Here is a 5,189-nt window from a genome sequence, read left to right as displayed (position 1 = left end):
TACTTCTATTTTCCTGAGGGAGAGCTTGTCCCCATTAGGAGGTGGCCTATTTAGACCCAACTTGAGCCAGACACCTGGTCTCTCAAGGAGACCAGTTTCCAAAGCCTTTCCTGAGTGCCAAATACTCTGTACCTCCCAACTCGCTTTGCTCTGCTCTTTTCCTCTCCTCCACAAAGCATACCCACCCCAGCCCCATCTCTGCCCACCACATTTTTCAGCATTACTGGTTTTAATTTCCTTCACCATCCCCTTTGCAAAAACTTCTTTCCTGATTTAATTACTATTTCTCTTAATTCAATTTCATTCTCTCGACTGTCCTTAAACTCCTAAACTTGTTTCTCCAAAGAATTTAATGGCAAGGCCCTGTGTTTAGAGATTAATTGTCGTCATTTTGCCTTCAAACATAGGTACTTTCTTACTTCTCTTCAATTATCTCTGGGAGAAAGGCAAGTGACCATCCTTCTTCCTAGGGCCTCTGTGAGAACAAACACCACGGGGGGCTGCCTTGAGAGAGAGAGAGAGAGAGAGGGAAGGAGAAAGCGAGGGAGAGGGAACGCCAAGTCTCTTAAATTTCTCTCCCACCTTCTACGGACTCTAATCTCAGGGTCTGAGAGTAGCCAGAGTCCAGGTGACACAGGTGGGCTCATGAACAGGTTGAGGGGGGTGGGCTCCAGGGGCAGCAGCTCAGGCTCCAGAGATGCTGGTTCTCTGCCGTGAGGGGTTTGGGATGGTGAGAGCGACGAGGGCTTGGCTCCAGCCTCAAGCATCTCACTCAGCCAAGGTCTTTCAGAGGAACTAAAGCTGTGGTCAAAGGAACAGAAACACTTTCAGCTAGAATCTCCCTTCCCTGGAATGCCCCTCTCAGGAAACCAAAGCTTTAGGGCTCTCTCCTCTGGTTACCTTTCCCACGGTCTCAGTACAGCAGCTTTTGACCTTTCAGCCCCAAACCCCTGTTTTCCTAGCTCCATCACCCAGACTCTCCTATGTCTTTGTGTACAGAACTTGAAAAATGGTTGCTAGGGTTATCCTGGTGGCTCATCGGTAAGGAATCCACCTGCCAATGCAGGAGACACGGGTTCAATCCCTGGTCCGGGAAGATCCCACATGCCGTGGGATGATCTAAGCCCACAGCTACTGAGCCTGTGTGCCTAGAGCCTGTGCTCCTCAACAAGAGAAACTACTACAGTGAGAAGCCTGTGCACTGCAACCAGAGGGTAGCCCCTGCTCACTGCAACTGAAGAAGGCCTGCGTGCAGCAATGAGGACCCAGCACAACCCAAAATCAATTAATCTTATAACAAAATGGGTGCTAGAGGAGAGATGGTTGCAGCTGGGACCCAGACAGCTTCCTGACGAGTCATTACTGTGTCCCCGGCCCCTGTGTGGGTGAAGCACCCTGGAGAGGCAGAAAGCACGTGCTCTGGGGCCCTCAGACCAGGGCTGAAATCCAGCCTGGCACACAGGGGCTGTGTGACCTCGTTTCTCCAGTGCCCTCGCCTGCAGAGCACCATGTGAAAGGGGTGCAAGGCCACCTTTTATGTCAGGATTAAATGAAAGAACTCAAGTGAAGTATTCAGCACAAGGCTTGGTGCATAATAAGCCTTAAACAACAAGCAGCATTATTCCCACTGAATAGCATTTGGTTCTATACGTCATAGAATCCCCAACTTTTAGGACTGGAAAGAAAACTGAACTTCTTTAAGCCCTCTTGTCTTCCTCCCCGTTTAATTATGAAACCTTCTATTTGGTCTCTGACTCTGCTTGGATACCTCCTGAGATGGGGGGCTGGCTCACTGCTCTTGGGGAGTCCCTGCCTTCTTTGGGCTACTCTGTGGATGCCAGTTAGGAGCTCTGTTTACAGGTGTGATGTACTTAAACCGCTTTCCAATTGCAGAGAACAGGAAGCTGTCCCCCATCCAACTACAAAAATGTAGGCTGCCAGAAAACAGGATGCAAATTATAGTTTGGAGGATAATTCAGCAAATAACTCAATGACATACTCACTGGTGAAGGAATCGGGCTCTAGACGCTTCCCTTTACCCCTGGAGTTCGTGGTGCTCCAGTCCAGCTGAAGACAAGGTCCTGAGGATGAGGAAGAACCCAATTAATTTAGACACATTTTATAGACCAGACATCAAAGATCCCAAAGGAACTCTGAAATCACCCTTTTCTTGGGTTCACGAGGACTCATAAACATACCGCCCATCCCTGGTTATTCACGCTCATTAAATGTCAGAATAGAGAGATTAGAGCTTGCAGGGGTTCCCTCCCCATTACTCTGGGGATGCTTGCCTGCATTTATGATGAGAAGGCCCTGGGGTGTTTAATAAACTACCTGATTTGTCTAATTTAGTCCTCCCACAGTCTTGTTGATGTTCCCAGCTCCATGTCACACATTCTGATATTGGGATAATACCAGAATGTATTTAAAATTCCCACTGTGTCTATTTCATCTTTATTTAAAGGAAATGAATTTCAAGGTTTAAAGCAGATTTTCTAATGTAAATGTACCTATGCACCTAGGAGTGAGGAGCTGAAAATATCACTATCATATGTATCAAGACAGTAAGGGATGGATTACTGCATAGGAACTGTACTAGACATTCATGGCTTCATGAGATTCTGCTTCTCTAAGAATTGCAGTTTGTGAAACAATGGATTCTTCTCCTTAGGAAGTACATATTTGTATAAAGCTGAATTTATTCTCATTTAGGGTTTCATAGATTTAATCATCTCTTAATGATATATTTTATATGGACTATTAAAAGGTTTGGATTGGACCTTAGAACTTAATTTGACCAATCCCTCCTGTTACAGATGAAAAAACTGAGACCCAAAGAGGTTAAAGGTTTTTCCCAAAGTCACACAGGTATATAAGTTTAGGACTAGGATTCAAATCCAGATTTTAAAAATTCAAAGGGTTCAAAACTCACCCCATGTGTTCTGAGATAAGCATTTTCAGCAGTCTCTCTGGCATAAAAGGGAAATGTTAATGTTTCCTCATTCTCTACATCCAAGATCCTATTTATTTGGAATTAGCTTGGTGGAAGAATCAACTTGCTCTCGCACAGGTGCCGTCCCTGCCTCATACCACACTGACAAGGAACCACAACCGCCTTCCCCTGACCTCCCCCCACACGCACACACGGTATCTACATATGCGCAGCAGGCTTTATAGGAGACTTGAGGAAACAGATTTGTGTCACCATGTCGCTTGTTTCTCCCTCCTTTCAGAGCACCCTTCTGCAGAATTCATCCCAGAAATTCCCTGTCCCTCCCTTCAAAAAGAGAATAATTTAGTTCATCAATTCTCTTTCACTTAGGACTGTGTTTTGTTGCAACAGAGACCTGTAAAACAATGCCTTACATAATTTTTCTCTCATGTAAAAGAAGTCTGGAGGTGGGCATTCTACGGCTGGCGAGGTAGCACTTTCATTTTTCCATTTTGCTATCCTTCGGACGGGCCTATTGTCCTCAACCAAGACCACCTTAGGACTGCAAAGTGGCTGCTGCCGCACAAGTCCTTACATCCATGTTTCAGGTAGAGGAAGAGGGAAGGCCAATAAGGGGCCTGCCAACAGAGTCAATGCCCTTTTCAGGGAGCATTTCCAGAAGTCTTACACTATAGTTATTTTCTTCATTCAATTGGCCAGAAGATACTCACCTGGGCACTCTTCTCCAGAGGGGAGGCTGGGAAATCTAATTTTTCAGCTGGCACATTGCTACCTCCAATGAAATCAGGGACCCGTGTAAGTAAGAAGAGAAGAATAAACTTTGGGTAGGCAACCACAATGTCTGCCACAACCCCCAACTCAGTTTTGGGCCCATAGCCAATGACTGGTTATTCTATTAAAGCTAAGAGGCCATCGCAGGGCTGAAGGGAGGGAGCTGGAGGAAAAGAAATGGCTGAATCTTTCACCTGCTGTCTTCACTGACAAGTCTCTGAAAGTGGATCGGGACAACAAAGAGATTTATTTGGGGGCAACAAAGAGATTTGCCAGGGATGTGAAATTTACCACCCTCCTTGGAAGGCAGAAGCGGTTACAGTTGCCTTTTGTTTTCTTATTTCTACATCCAAGGGTTGTTGTGAGAATCAGAAGACAGATAGGGGAAAGCATGTTATAAACCATAAAACACTATTCAGTGACAGCAACGATCGTTTATCATTATTACGAGTGTTGTCACATGTTCTAAAGCTGCGTGATCAGCTGAAGAAAAGGATTTTCTGATGCAGAGCAAGAATGAGAGCCAAAGAGAAAAGGAGAGAAAGAGTGGGGGTTGTGGGGGAAGGGGCAGAGGGCAGAAGAGAGGAGAAGGGGAGAGGGAGGGGAGACGGGAAAGGTGGAGAGACAAGAGTGGAGGCCCCTTTTCTCTCAAAGGCAGAACGAAAATATATTGACATAATTGAATCCCATGTCTGACCCAAACACATATACAACTACCCAGGACACAGCATCAAAGTTCCTTGCTCGGGGTTTTCTATCTAAAGTGTATCCCCTTCATTTTTGTTTTTGTCTGTTGCAATCAACATGTGGGATTTTAGGTCTCCGACCAGGATCGAACCCACATTCCCTGTTTTGGGAACTCATACCCCTCATTTTTAAGCAATATATATACACTGAAAACGGAGAAGGCAAAGGCACCCCACTCCAGCACTCTTGCCTGGAAAATCCCATGGATGGAGGAGCCTGGTGGGCTGCAGTCCATGGGGTCACAAAGAGTCAGACATGACTGAGCAACTTCCCTTTCATTTTTCACTTTCATGCATTGGAGAAGGAAATGGCAACCCACTCCAGTGTTCTTGCCTGGAGAATCCCAGGGACGGGGGAGCCTGGTGGGCTGCCGTCTATGGGGTCGCACAGAGTCAGACACGACTGAAGCGACTTAGCAGCATACACTGAAAACTATGTGAACCATATGAAAAAGCACAAAGAAGTTTGTGTTTTTTAAACCTGCTTTATTGATGTATATAACTGACATGCCATAACTATGCACATTTCAAGTGTATGATTTGACATATTTTGGTATACGTGTACACTCATGAATCCATAACTACCATCAATATAATGAACACATCCATCACCCCTCAAAGTTTCCTCAAGCTCCCTCCTTCCTGCCCTTTCCTGGCCAAACCCCTTCCTGCCAGGAATCACTGATCTACTTTCTGCCACTCTAGATTCCTTTGCATTT

At 45.7% G+C, this 5,189-nt stretch overlaps 1 long non-coding RNA gene across 1 annotated transcript in view; it reads right to left on the bottom strand.

The window, feature by feature from the left end:
* Positions 1-570: 570 nt before the first annotated feature.
* The window catches only part of LOC104993681, a 17,036-nt gene continuing 12,417 nt past the window's right edge, over positions 571-5,189 (bottom strand). Inside the window, exons 2-3 of the long non-coding RNA XR_825859.1 lie at positions 2,004-2,081; positions 571-801 (exon numbers count right to left, since the gene is read on the bottom strand). This is a non-coding gene — a long non-coding RNA (uncharacterized LOC104993681). The remainder of the gene's footprint in view (positions 802-2,003; positions 2,082-5,189) is intronic.

This window comes from Bison bison, unplaced genomic scaffold, assembly GCF_000754665.1.
Source record: "Bison bison bison isolate TAMUID 2011002044 unplaced genomic scaffold, Bison_UMD1.0 scf7180017864243, whole genome shotgun sequence".
In the NCBI taxonomy this organism is placed as follows: Eukaryota; Metazoa; Chordata; class Mammalia; order Artiodactyla; family Bovidae; genus Bison; species Bison bison.
Note: the sequence above shows the minus strand (reverse complement) of the source record. Positions and strands in the feature narration are given on the sequence as shown.